This window comes from Phyllostomus discolor, chromosome 6 (assembly GCF_004126475.2).
Source record: "Phyllostomus discolor isolate MPI-MPIP mPhyDis1 chromosome 6, mPhyDis1.pri.v3, whole genome shotgun sequence".
Classification (NCBI taxonomy): domain Eukaryota; kingdom Metazoa; phylum Chordata; class Mammalia; order Chiroptera; family Phyllostomidae; genus Phyllostomus; species Phyllostomus discolor.
Window position 1 is genome coordinate 47,197,180 of NC_040908.2, and position 13,536 is coordinate 47,210,715.

General features: G+C 38.9%; 1 protein-coding gene across 6 annotated transcripts in view; it reads left to right on the plus strand.

The window, feature by feature from the left end:
- The window catches only part of EXOC6B (exocyst complex component 6B), a 559,588-nt gene that overhangs the window by 57,808 nt on the left and 488,244 nt on the right, over positions 1-13,536 (plus strand). Inside the window, exons 1-2 of one of the 6 annotated variants that reach the window (XM_036028074.1) lie at positions 5,613-5,617; positions 11,201-11,203. The exons of the other annotated variants lie outside the window; for them this stretch is intronic. The gene's annotated coding sequence lies outside the window, so the exon portion shown is untranslated. Of the gene's footprint in view, positions 1-5,612; positions 5,618-11,200; positions 11,204-13,536 lie in introns of those variants that run through there. 6 annotated transcript variants of the gene reach the window in all.

Genomic DNA, 13,536 nt, shown 5'->3' on the forward strand with positions numbered 1-13,536 from the left:
GAGCCAGCCAAAGAGCAAGAAAGAGAGAGGGCCTTCTTTGTTCCCCTGGGTTTATATTATATATTAGCTTTGGTGTGGGGAGGACCAGATGCTTTCTTGAAATGACCAGGTCCCCAAACTTTTGTGTGCTTTGGATAGGTTCACTCCCAACCACTGCCTTCTTTCCCCAGACTAGACTGACAGTTATCTTTGGTCCACCACCTCCCTCTGTGGCCATTTCAACTTCTGTGGCTTATGTGCCAGCCTTCTCTGGGCCCCATGCCCCGATCTAATACTGGAAGGGGGAGGAGAGCTTTTTCCTCTATCCAGTTATCTTGCTGGCTTTGTAGTGCTTCAGTGTAAGAACCTTCCCCATGCTACCACCATAGCAGCAGGGAGACTCGCTGGGCTCCAACCAGCCGTCTACCAGTAACAGTTTTATGAATAGTTTCTTAGGTTCTGTCTTATTGGTAAGGAGAGGGAGTTTCTCTAGCAGTTTATAGTAGTTATAGTAAGGAGGGAGCTTTTGTAGAAGGGGTGTGTTTTGAGTTGAATGTTGAGGGATGAGTAGGAGTTTGCCAGATAAAGTGACAGTAAGGAGATTCTGGGCAGAGGGATTATATAGTACCTTTAAGGAATTTGAAGTAGAGTTGTAGAGTGAACATGGGGAGTATTCAGAGGTAAATCTGTACATGGAGGTGTCTTCTATACAATGCTATGGACTTTGGACTTGATCCTGAGGCAGGATGTAATTTTAAAGTGGTATGTGCATGTGTGTGTATGTTTCATGATCATGTTTCCATTTAAAGAAGATTACTATAATTGAAAGTATCAATGATGGATTGTTAGGGAATCAAGAAGAAAGAGGTGAAAATAAGAAGAAAGAGAAGAATAAGGAGAAAGATGGATTGTTAAGGAAATAAGAAGAGAGATTGTATGGAAGAATGATAATGAGGACACGAGCCAGGGCAGGGGAGGACAGGGAGAAAGAAAACCACAGAAGAGACATTGTGGAATTAGAATTGGTGGGTCTTAGGGATTAGTTGGAGGGTGGTGTGAGGTGGGGAATGAGGAATGAAGGTTAACTTTCATAGTTCTGGTTTGAGTAACGGTGGCTGGCGGTGCCTTTATTTGAGATGGTGAATATAGGAGGGAAGTGTAAGTTTGGGTAGACAGCTGATGATTTCAACTTTTGACACACACAGTTTGAGATGTTTTTGAGATGAGTTGTGGTTAGATATTGAGGTTTATAGGGTTTCACAGACATACACCCTGGTGTTATTGTTTTGGGAACCAAAGATGTCTAATTAATAGAGAAAGCTAAAGTATTGATGATATCTCTGAGGGAGTATGTGTGAACAGTGAAAGGATATGAATGCCAAGCTTGTATTGAGGGCAAGAAGGAAGAGTTATTTGAGACTGAAAAGGAATGTAATAGAAGCACTGAGAGTAGATTTAAGAAAGAGGGAATGGTTAGCAGTGGCACATAGAAAAGAGGAATCAAGTAAATGATGAACTGAAGAATGAATATTTGATTTGACAATCAGTGAGCTTTTATTAACCTTACAAAAATGGGTTCATTGGGGTGATGTGGGTAAGAAACAGTTGACACTGGGTTGAGGAGCAAGTCCAGTTTGAGGAAATGGAGGCAGTGAGTATAGACTGCTCTTTTAAGAGTCTTACCAGTGAAAGGAGAAAAGAGAGAGAGGGAAATGACACCAGAAGGAAAATTATCAGAAGAGAGAATTTAATTTAATAGTAACTTTTTAAGAAAAGTAAAAAAGGGCTGTTTTTTTTAAGGAAGTTAATAGAGATGAAACTTATGAAAGTACAGAAAGTAAAAAAGTATTGATGGAGTAACAACAATCTTAGATAGAGGAGAAATGAGTTGTTTAGAACATAGGATTAGTCTTGAGGCAGGATATATATTTCATTGAAATGGCAAGGCACATGTGTCAGAGTAGACAGAATTACAGACAGATTTGTATATTGGAATACAGGAACTTGTATGTCTATTTCCTTCACCAGATTGGGGGAGTTTTCTTTCATTATTTTTTTCAAGTAAGTTTTCAATTTCTTGCTCTTCCTCTTCTCCTCCTGGTACCCCTATGATTCAGATGTTGGTACATTTAAAGTTGTCCCAGAGGTTCCTAAGCCTCTCCTTGTATTTTTTTTCTTTTCTTTTTTAATATATTTTATTGCTTATGCTATTACAGTTGTCCCATTACCCCCCTCCATTCCCCTCCACCCTGCACACCCTCTCCCATCAACATTCCCCCCCCTTTAGTTCATGTCCATGTGTCATAAGGTCTTTAGCTTCTACATTTCCCATACTATTCTTGCCCTCCTCCTGTCTGTCTTCTACCTACCATGTATGCTACTTATTCTCTGTACCTTTTCGCCCTCTCTCCTCCTCCCACTCCCTTGTTGCTAACCCTCCATGTGTTCTCCATTTCTGTGGTTCTGTTCCTGTTCTAGTTGTTTGCTTAGTTTGTTTTTGTTTTTGTTTTATATATGGTTGTTAATAATTGTGAGTTTTCTGTCATTTTACTATACATGTTTTTTTATCTTCTTTTTCTTAGATAAGTCCCTTTAACATTTCATATAATAAGGGCTTGGTGATGATGAACTCCTTGAACTTGACCTTATCTGAGAAGCACTTTATCTGTCCTTCCATTCTAAATGAAAGTTTTGCTGAATAGAGCAATCTTGGATGTAGATCCCTGCCTTTCATGACTTGGAATACTTCTTTCCAGCCCCTTCTTGCCTGCAAGGTTTCTTTTGAGAAATCAGCTGACAGTCTGATGGGGACTCCTTTGTAGGTTACTGTCTCCTTATCTCTTGCTGCTTCTAGGATTCTCTCCTTCATTTTAATCTTGGGTAATGTAATTATGATGTGCCTTGGTGTATTCCTCCTTGGGTCCAACTTCTTTGGGACTCTCTGAGTTTCCTGGACTTCTTGGAAGTCTATTTCTTTTGCCAGAATGGGGAAGTTCTCCTTTATTATTTGTTCAAATAAGTTTTCCACTTGTTGCTTTTCTTCTTCTTCTGGTACCCCTATAATTCAGATGTTGGAACGTTTAAAGATGTCCTGGAGGGTCCTAAGCCTCTCCTCATTTTTTTGAATTCTTATTTCTTCATTCTTTTCTGTTTAGTTGTTTCTTTTTTCCTTCCGATCCACTCTATTGTATTGAGTCCCAATTTCCTTCTCATCAGTATTGGTTCCCTGTGCATTTCCCTTCATTTCTCTTATTGTAGCCTGCATTTGTTCATCTAATTTGCAACCAAAATCAACCAATTCTGTGGGCATCTTGATCACCAGTGCTTTGAATTGTGCATCTGATAGGTTGGCTATCTCTTGGTTGCTTAAAAGTACTGATTCTGAGGCTTTCAATTCTGTTTGAGCCATCTTTTTTTTTTCTCCTCTTTGGTCTGGTTCCACCTGCTATGTATGAGGGGTGGAGCCTTAGGTGTACACCAGGGCCGGACACCCCAGTCCCTGGGTTGTGATGTTGTATGTGGGGGTGGGGCCCGAGGGGGAACAATGGTACTTGCTCCGATCTTTGTTGGACCTCAGTCCCTTCCGCCGCTTCCCCCGAGCAAACTGGGCCCATCTGGTGCCAATTCCTTTGTGGGTGGGCTTGTGCACTCTGTGAGACTTTCCAAGGAGCTCTCCTGTGAGGCTGGGAGTCTCTCCCTATTCCTCAAGCCCCACAGGTGTTTTCAATCAATGTCCCGAGGCTCTATTTCCCAGCACTGTGATCCTGGGTTGCTCGCAGTGCCTTGCTTCACAATCCCTGCCTCACTGGGTCTGCCGTTTGCCACCCCTTGGCTGGGGTCTTCCAGCTGCTGCTTGCATGCTCAGGGTCCACCTGCTGTAGTTTTGCACACCCCAGATGCCTTACGCGCCCGGTCCCAACACTGTCTGCTCTCTGCGCTGCGACTGGTGCTTGGCTGCCCAACTCTGCCCCTCCTACCGGTCTGGATGAACAGGTCTATTTTAACTTCTTGGTTGTCCAACTTCCATACAGTTCAATTTTCTATCAATTCAGTTTGTTAGTCTGTTTCTAAATTGTTGTCCCTATCTTGGTTGTGTGAGGAGGCACAGTGTGTCTACCTATGCCTCCATCTTGGCCAGAAGTCTTTCCTTGTTTTTTTTTTTTTTTTTTTGAATTTTTGTGTCTTCTTTCCATTCCAGTTGAATGTTTATTTTTTCCTTTTGTTTCAAATCTTTGATTTGAATCCCAGTTTCCTTCCCTTTACTGTTGGTTCACTGTATATTTTTCTTTATTTTACTTTGTATAGACTTTACTTCTTTCTTTATTTTATTGCCATACTCAATCATTTCTCTGAGCATCTTGGTCACCAGTGTTTTGAACTCTACACCTGAAAGCAACACAGAGAGGTTGGCTCTCTCTGTGTTGCTTAGTTCTTTTTCTGGAGTTTTAGTCTGTTCTTTCATTTGGGCCATATTTCTTTGTCTCCTCAGTTTGGTAGCCTCCCTGTGTTTCTGTGTATTAGGAAGAGCTGCTTTGACTCCCTGTGTTGGCACACCTGTTATGTTGTAAGGGGCAGAGCCTTAGGTATTCACCAGGTTGGTTCAGTCTGCTTTACCACTTTGTGCTGTATACAGGGGAAGGATCAGAGAGGGAACAATGCTGCCTGCTCGGCTCTCTTGCCCTGTTTCTTCTAGTCACTTCCTCTACTTCCAACACGAGATTGGTGCCCTTCTACCTGCTGCCCTGGTGCTGATTCCCAGAGTGGGTGGGTTTGTATATGTTCTAGGACACTGTTGGCCCTTTAGATGGACTCTCTTGAGAGACCAGCAGTTTCTTCTGCTTCTCCAACACTCACTGATTTTACAGCCAGAAGTTATGAGTCTTTATTGCCCTGATGCTGGAACCCTGGGCTGTGCTGACTGGCCTGGGACTGGGACCACTTGCTCCCTGGTTGCTCCTCCTGGTTTTTATCTGCCATATGTGAATGTGGGACTGCTCCTTCTGCCATCCACCACCACCACTGCCTCACTGCCACCACCTCTGCCTCGCTGCACCACAGCATGTTCTCTCTACCTCCCCTACGGGTCTGAATGAATACTTCTTCTTTAAATCCTTGGCTGTCTGACTTCCATACAGTTCGATTTTCTTGCAGTTCTGGTTGTTTTTTGTTTTTAGATTGGTTGTTAGCCTTTTTATGATTGTGCGAGGAGGTGAGAAGTATACCTATGCCTCCATCTTGGCTGGAAGTCTCTGAAATTGTCTTTATGAAATATATGGTGAAGTCTTTTGTTGTGAAAGAAAGTTGCATGATCAAGGTTGGAAAATGACAACAGCTTGGAATAGACACTGTAGTTAGTGGGAGAATGAGCTGGTAAAAGATACATTAAATGTTTTGATGGTGCTAAGTGTCCATGTTTTTATATAAGTAGCTTCACCAGAGTGAGGATCTGTATGCCACTGAAGTTGAGTCATGAAGAGAATGGATAACTAGGCAGCCACTTCTGAATATTGATAAATATGGGGTGGGTCAAAAGTAGGTTTACAGTTGTGAGTATGGGAAATGGTTTATTCTTGTATTATTATTTAATTATTGTATTGTTTTCCCTATGAACAACTGTGAACCTACTTGGCCCCACCCTGTATAGTTACATACATAGTGCCCTTCCTGTGTTGGGGGCCTGCATCTGGTAAGGCTTTGGGTCTCTTTTGAGAAGAACAACTTCCTTGTATCTTATCAATTCTGGGAAATTCCTACTATTTCTTTGAATATTACCTGTTTATTATTTCTTATTAAAATTCCCATTAAACTCATCCTGTTCTTCATGTTCTTAACCTTTCTTTAATGTTTTCTGCTGTAGATAGAATATTTGTGTCCCCTCAGAATCCATATGTTGAAATGCTAACCTGCAAGGTTTTGGTATTAGGAGATGGGGTTTTTTTGACATGGTTAGGTCACAAGGGCAGAGCTTTCCTGTGCAGCATTAATGCCCTTAGGAAGAAGCCCCAGGAAGCTTGCTCGCTGCTCTGCCATTTGAGGGTACAAGTCTGCTACACAGAACAGGGTCTTCACCTGGCCGCGCTGGCACCTTGATCTCAGACTTGGCTTCCAGGACTGTGAGAAATAAAATTTTTTTTGTTTATAAACCATCTAGTTTTTGGTATTTTGTTAGAGCAACCAGAACAGACTAAGACATTCTCCTTTTTTTTTTTTTTTTTTGCCTTTTTGTGTTGCATTTTGTAAAAGTTTTATATATAGGGTGGGACAAAAGTAGGTTTACAGTTGTGACTACATGGAACAGAGTTAATAAAGCTTTTATAATAACCATGACCTGCATGTCTTTTTAAAAAATATAAACAACTGTAAAATTGCTTTTGCCTCACCTTTTATACCTCCCAATTAAATGTCTTCTCCCAATTGTGTCTTCTAACTTATTAAATTAAAAAATAGAGTATTATAGTTTTATTCTAAAAGTTCTGTATATCTTCTCTAGTTTGTCTATTTTTTGTATTTCCTTGATATTTCTGTAACATATCTTACATTTATTTTTAATTTACATCTATTTCTTTGTAAGCCTTTGCACATCTTGATTTTGTTATTTGTGTTTCTGTTGATTCTTGTTTAATACGTTTTATTTCCTTGTGTGTTTTGTGGTTCTTGATCCTTGAGTCCAGCTCAAAGGAAAGTTATTTGTGAGAATTTTTGGAATATGGGTTAAGATATATTCCTCTAGAGAAGATTTGCCTTTGCTTCAGTCAGTTTTCTGGGGGCACTAAAAACCAGACTGTGACTACTTGTAAAATAAGTTCTCAATTTGAGATACCTCAGACCACACAGGTAGCGTTAATGCTGTGCACATGGGCCTCCCTTCTGTGAGGCCAGCTTGTGGTTTCAGATGATCATGGGAGCCCCTCCTCTCAGCCCACACCCCAGAACTATACAGGTAAGTTTTCTTTCAGTCTTGCTTAAGGCGAATAGTTTTTCCACCTCTTTTTTTGCTAAGGGGGTAGCCCTTGGTTATCTTGGCTTTCTTCATTTGGAGGCCTTTGATTGAACTCCCGACTTCTTGTGGGCCCTGCGCTTTGTCTCTTGCTCTCCATGTGGCTATAAAATAGAAGCCTTAGGTTACAGGGGCCTGGTAGAATGTGCACTGCCTTTGCAGTTTTGTATTAGCCTCTGGAGATTTTCCTTATTTTCTTCTTTGCTTAGCCATGCACTAACAGATTTAGAAGCGTTTTCCAGCAGTTTTAGTTTAGTAGTAGAAAGGTTTTTTATGTTATATCTTCCATATTTTTCATGGAGCTTCATCCTATTTTGCCTACTATCTTCTTCATCATTCTTTCGGGTAAAAACTATTATGATACCTTTTATCCATCATCCTTTCAGGGTCTTCATTGCTTATAGACTTGAAGACTGTGGTTACTTTTGGCTATGAAGTGTCAGTGACAATCACTTGTGGATGAAATTGGACCAGGAATTGAATGTGATGTTTGCAAGTCTGGTTTGTCCTCAGAAAATCAGAAATGTGTGTGTGCATATTTTGTGTGCATGTGTGTATGATACATGCATTGTGTGATACACACATATACATGCACATACACACATACATAGTATATACAAACATAGGCACATATATGATATATACAACATACACATCAATAGATGACTTCACTTGTATTTATTATAGTTTGATTTAGTGATTCTGGGAAACTTAGTTTGTCTAATTTTGTTAAGCATGCATTAAATGTATATACATAAGGAAAGCAGGATTGTTCAGTTTAAGTGTTCCTAATACCGCCCTCACTGGTTTGTTTTCCTGTATTAATAGCTTTATGATGTCTGTCATTAGAATCATAATAACAATTTTAAGTGTGGGGACTCTGAAGCATTTCTGCAATTAGTATGCAGTCTTTTAAAATATTTACATAGCTCTTCATAGTATTTATTTAATTAAATACTTAATATCTCTTGTAATGGATCTTGAAATTTTACCTACATACCCTTGTTCAGACTCATTGTGATGGTGGTAGATATTAAGTGAATCAGTAATTTCATTTTGCCCCAATTTTGCATGTTTCCATGTTAAACTTGACACTTTGAAGTCCATGCTGTAAAACTGGAGCTTATCTACTAAGGTCAGTCATCACCCTGTGTATTCCAACTGCATTACTATTCCACTGTCAGCAGTTTCTCACTCATTGAGAATCTCAGGCTGTAAGATGGATTATTTTTATTTGGCAGCAACATCCATAATCCAGTGTTTAGTTGCCAGATTTAATGACCACAGCTGAAAATGGAATAAGTCTTATTTCACTCACTACAAATTGAGAGGCCAGAATGAAGCCACTAACATATCCTGTAGAGCCTTTGTGTCCACAGTTACTTATGGTGATTCATTGCTCTAACCACATGACATTATGGTGGCTGTAGTTTCGGCAGTCTCTATATGCTTACTTTGGAGTTTCCTTGCTTTCATTAGTTTATTTCCTAATAGTTTGTTATTGATTTGAGTGATATTTTGTGACAAGTTCCCCTTCTCTACTTTCCTGTGCTATTGAACCATTTCCAGGCTTTTAGGAGGCTCTTTGGCTAGGTGCAGTTGAAACTTCTGCACTCTACTTTTGTCCCTCTGAAAATAGCCATCTTGGAAATGTGGGGTTCCCTTTCTGCCTTGAGGGAGACCTCCATCACAGCATTATTTGGTTGCAAGGGCTATCTTTGTGAAGTCAGCTGGATACTTTGGTGTCTGCAAGGGCAAAAGAAGGATTTGAATGTATTTGATCACCTGTAGCAATACAAAAACATTTGGCTACAGTTGACAGCTTAGATTTCATTAACTAGCATATGCTTCCCTTATCATTGATGATGGTATACATTGATCTACGTTCACTTTTATGCACTTAGGGCACTCACATCAGCATGGTAAGGTCTGAATTACATTGACAGACAAACTGTAGTAAGGAAGGGAAGGAGCTTTAAACTTTTACTGACCTCCTGAAGTTTCTCTTTCAACATCATACTCAAGCCTGTTTTTCCACTTTATTTTTAACTTTTGGAATAAACAAAAATACTGATATTGGTTTTATGGAGCTTAATGAGAAGAAAATGTTTCAGGATGAAAACCATGACCAAAGTTAAAAACCATGTATATGAAAAAGAAAATACCTCAGTAAACTCTGGGATTTTTTTCTTCAATTAATCAAAAACAAAAAGCAAGTTGCATTCTTGTATCTTGAAGTTCTTGGTTCTGAAAACATCTCTACAGATAAACTTTGATGTGATTCTCTTGCATCATCTTTTAGGATGCAGTCAGAAACCCACATTAGTTAGTCTACTGTCCTTCCTTCTCTTTCTCCATCTTTACATGCATGGAGGATCTCCTTCGTGTCAGACTCTGTGCTAGATGCTGGTTATAAAATGAGCAAGGCACAGTGTCTCCTCTTACGGAGATTAAAGTTCTAGTATGGGGAAATAGACAAGTGCATGGGCAGTCAGAATATAGTTTAATAAATTCTGTGATGGTGTTAATAACAAAGGAAGAGAACATAACAGGTTAGAGGTTTCTCACACAAAGTGAGGTGGAAGCTGAGAGTTAAGAGTGAATGGGAGTTAACTAAACCAGAAGAAAAGGATGAAGAGCAGGCCAGGTCTTAGAAATAGGATTCCTTAGCTTTGTGTAGATTTCAACTTACTATTGGTTGTTTCCTTGATTTGCCTGCTGCTATCTTTGAAGAATGAACAATGTGCATTTAGGATACTTTCCTTTGCAAGTAGCAGACTATTGAGGGAAAGTGGAAATAGGAAATTTCCCTTAAAATGGGAAATTTATTAACTCATAACATGAAGTCTGGAAATAGAACTGAGTCTTCATCCAGAGCTCAGGTGATTTCCATCTTTTCCTTTTGCCTTTAGATGATTGACAATCGCTCCTCTCATCTTGGTATGGCTGCTGCATCCCCAAGCATCGTACAGAACAATGTCCAAAGTAGGAAAAGCAGTTTCTTTTCTTGTATCCTTCAGGAAAGAAAACTGTTTCTTGGATCCCCCCTGCCAGACATTACTTCTCATCAGTGAAAGTTGTGTCACCTGTTTACTGGTCACTGTGAAAGAGAATGGAATTACCATGTTTGGTTTACAGATTAATTAGTGTTTACCTTTGTGGTAGGATGGGGAGATGAAATACCAGAGCAAATTGGGATTCTTCCAAGGGGAAGAAGAATGGAGTAACTGTTGTGTAGACAGATATAACTAATAGGCAACTGACTCATCTCAAAGTAGAAATCTCTCTCTCAACTACTTAGCTTTGTGTCAGGCTTCAGACTGCATTAGCTTTTCCTAGTTGTGTTTTCTTTGGGTGTCAGGTCCAGATGTATCAGTAACAAGAAATGTAAGTTTGATTAAGGCACTTAACTTTTCGTGCCCTCAGTTTCCTCCATTGTACAATGAGAATCTTCAATTCCTCTTTCAATTCTAATGTAGAGGTTCATCCGACTTTTTCTGCTTTCCTCGTTCTGGAAGGAAACAGACTGATGTACTGCAGAGGACACTTTCTAGCTGTGTAGATTTGGCAGGCTACTTCATCTTCATGGGTTTCAGGTCCCTTATTTATAATATGGAATAAGATGTTTAATATTTAAATGAGATTCTATATGCCCATAATATAATTTATTTACTCTTATGACAAACAGATTTGAACTGATGTAGGCTCTAGCAAGTGACACAATCCTGTAATGGCTTAGTATAAGGGAATGATAAGTATTTGTTGAATATAATACCTAAAGTGCATTTTATAAGTTAAAAATCTCTCTCTATGCACATGAAATCTAGATGAGATATTCAGAGGTATGTGTCAGATATAGACGCAAGGATAAAACATTTTACATTTGCAAAAACCTGTAGTTTATTTGATGGATTTTAGAAATTAGACATTATAAGGCAGTATTTATATTATTGTATCAAGATGTAGCCTGTAAAAAGTTGTTGATTTCCAAGCATTTCTTCTTGTTGACCTTTTACTAGTATTAGGATATTCTTTGGATTATCACCAATAATTGAACCCAGTGTGTAGTTTATTTCATAGTCTCGTTTACCTCTGGCACACCTGGATGTGCCAAAGTTCACGCTGGACCTTGTTCTCAAAATTCTGCTTTCTATTAGAAGTATAAAGGGAAACATTAGAGAACTTTATTAAAACATAATTTAATAACTAGAAGGCTTTAGCCAGCAGGTGGTATAGAATATAGCTTTTCTCAAGAAAAAAAGATTATTATTTTTTTTATTTTTAGAGAGAGGGGAAGGGAGGCGGAAAGAGAAACATCGATTGGTTACCTTTTGTACCCTGATCGGGGTCCAAAACTGCAACCTAGGCATGTGCCCTGACCAAGAATCGAACCCATGACCTTTTGCTTTGCAGGACAATGTCCAACCAACAACTGAACCATTGTAGTCAGAGCTAGTGTTTCAGTTTTTGAGCAGTCCCTCTGATTTGGTCACATCAAGTTTAAATTTCAAGGAATGTTAGAAATAGGCCATCACTAGATGGCAGTCTTTCTCTAGTTTAAGTCATTTGTTGGGGGTGGAGTTGAGGGGTGGTGAAGAAGCTACTCTGTTCAAATACAGTGTTGACTACCAATATTAGGTTAAATAAACTTCAGTAGGTCTATGACTTTTTCAGAATTTAAGGCTTGTTTGTTTGTTTTTTTGTTTATTTATTTATTTTTGGCATTTTATATCTGATAGAAATGTTGGTTTGCATGGAGTAAAGCTGAGTATGTACTTGAAGTGCTGATTCAAGGCGAACTGTTAGGTAGTGATCAATAATTGCCTTTTCTTATGGTAGGACACTAGAAGCAAAACCCTTAAATCAGTGGTTTTTGACATCTTTGATAACCATATAGAAACTCTGGGTCAGTTTTTTCTTAAAAATTATATATATGTGCTTCTGTGTATGCACACAAACTTTACATAAAATATGAAATCATGTATTTCCTGATGCATACTCACAGAATATAAGTTTATTAAACACAGTCCCATATTCCTGTCTTAAATATGTGTGTATTACATTTTATTCTAACTTTTAAAAATTCTCAAGATGCTCAGAGATTGTAAACTTTTCATGTTGTTCAATATTATTATAATTAAAGACACTATTAGAATCACGAAGGCCCTAAGCTAGGAGAAAGTGGCAGAGGCTAGTGATAAGGGTATAGAGAATTTATTAGCTTGTTTTAAACTACCTGCTTAGTCTATTCTGAAAATGTATGATCTTTACATTATTATTGACTGAACTTGAAAGTGGAAGTGAATTGTAGAAATTTAATGCTAGGCTGATACTTCAGAGAATATGTAATTGATTGCTTCCTATTTTCTAAATGAGAAAGCTGAGGGTCAGAGAGATTAACTGAGTTGGCTGAAGACTCAATTATATTGCTAAAACCAGGGCACACCGCCAGATAGCTAAAATCCATGTTTTCTTTCGTTGATATATATATTTATAGGAAGTTCAGGGAGCTGGGGAGTCATTATTAACATATTATACATTTCTTTTTAAAAAGATTTTATTTATTTTAGACAGAGAGGAAGGAAGGGAGAAAGAAAGGGAGAGAAACATCAATGTGTGGTTGCCTCTCATGAGCCCTGTACTGGGCACCTGGCTCGCAACCCAGGCATGTGCCCTGTCTGGGAATCAAATTGGCGACCCTTTGGTTCTCAGGCCAATGCTCAATCCACTGAGCCACACCAGCCAGGGACATATTATAAATTCCTTAACTTTAGGACTTTCTTCCTGATGTTGTCTTTTGTGATATTAATACAGACCTTTGGAAGGAAAAAAATGAAAAGTTTTACATAGTAAAAGGAAGTAGACTTGTTACTTAGAAGTATTATCGGTTTAAGATATAACTGAATTTGAAACCAAGAGTTATCTTATATTGAATAATGTGTGCTTATGCCATTTAGATTGATAAGTTTTCAGTGGTTATTCTTCATCTTCACATGGTAAGGAATATTGGTGTCTTTTCCTGGAAACCTTTCTTTGCCTTTTTTTTTTTAAAGGGGAGATGTTATGCTTATTTGAGGTTAGCTGAAGTCAGTGGTAGTGTATTATTGGCTTGTGTATTCCAAATAGTTCCTTCAGGCAAGTGGTTATTCTGTAGTGTGTCTTAATTGTCAAAGCAGGGATGATTCATGATTTATTTGAAGGTCTCTTCCCTTTGTTTCAAAGGAAGGAGGATGAATGTAGATTGCTTCGGCTTTTCTAAAGTGTTTGGAATTTTTACTGGAAACTAAATTAGTATGCAAGGTCTGTGTAGAAGATATCCAACCATGTAATATGAAAAATAGAGACAGTTATTGAAGAAGATACATTGTGTATAGGACAATGACACCTCAGTCCCCTTCAGAGTAGGTACCTTGGGACCTCATACAATTCTCCGTCACCATCAGCTGCCCTGTCATGGATGGTCTGAAATCTTTTCCCTTTCAAAGGTGATTTTAGTTCTGGGAAATGCCAGAAGTCACAGGGTGCCAAATCTGGGCTGTAGGGGGGCTGAGTCACCGGGT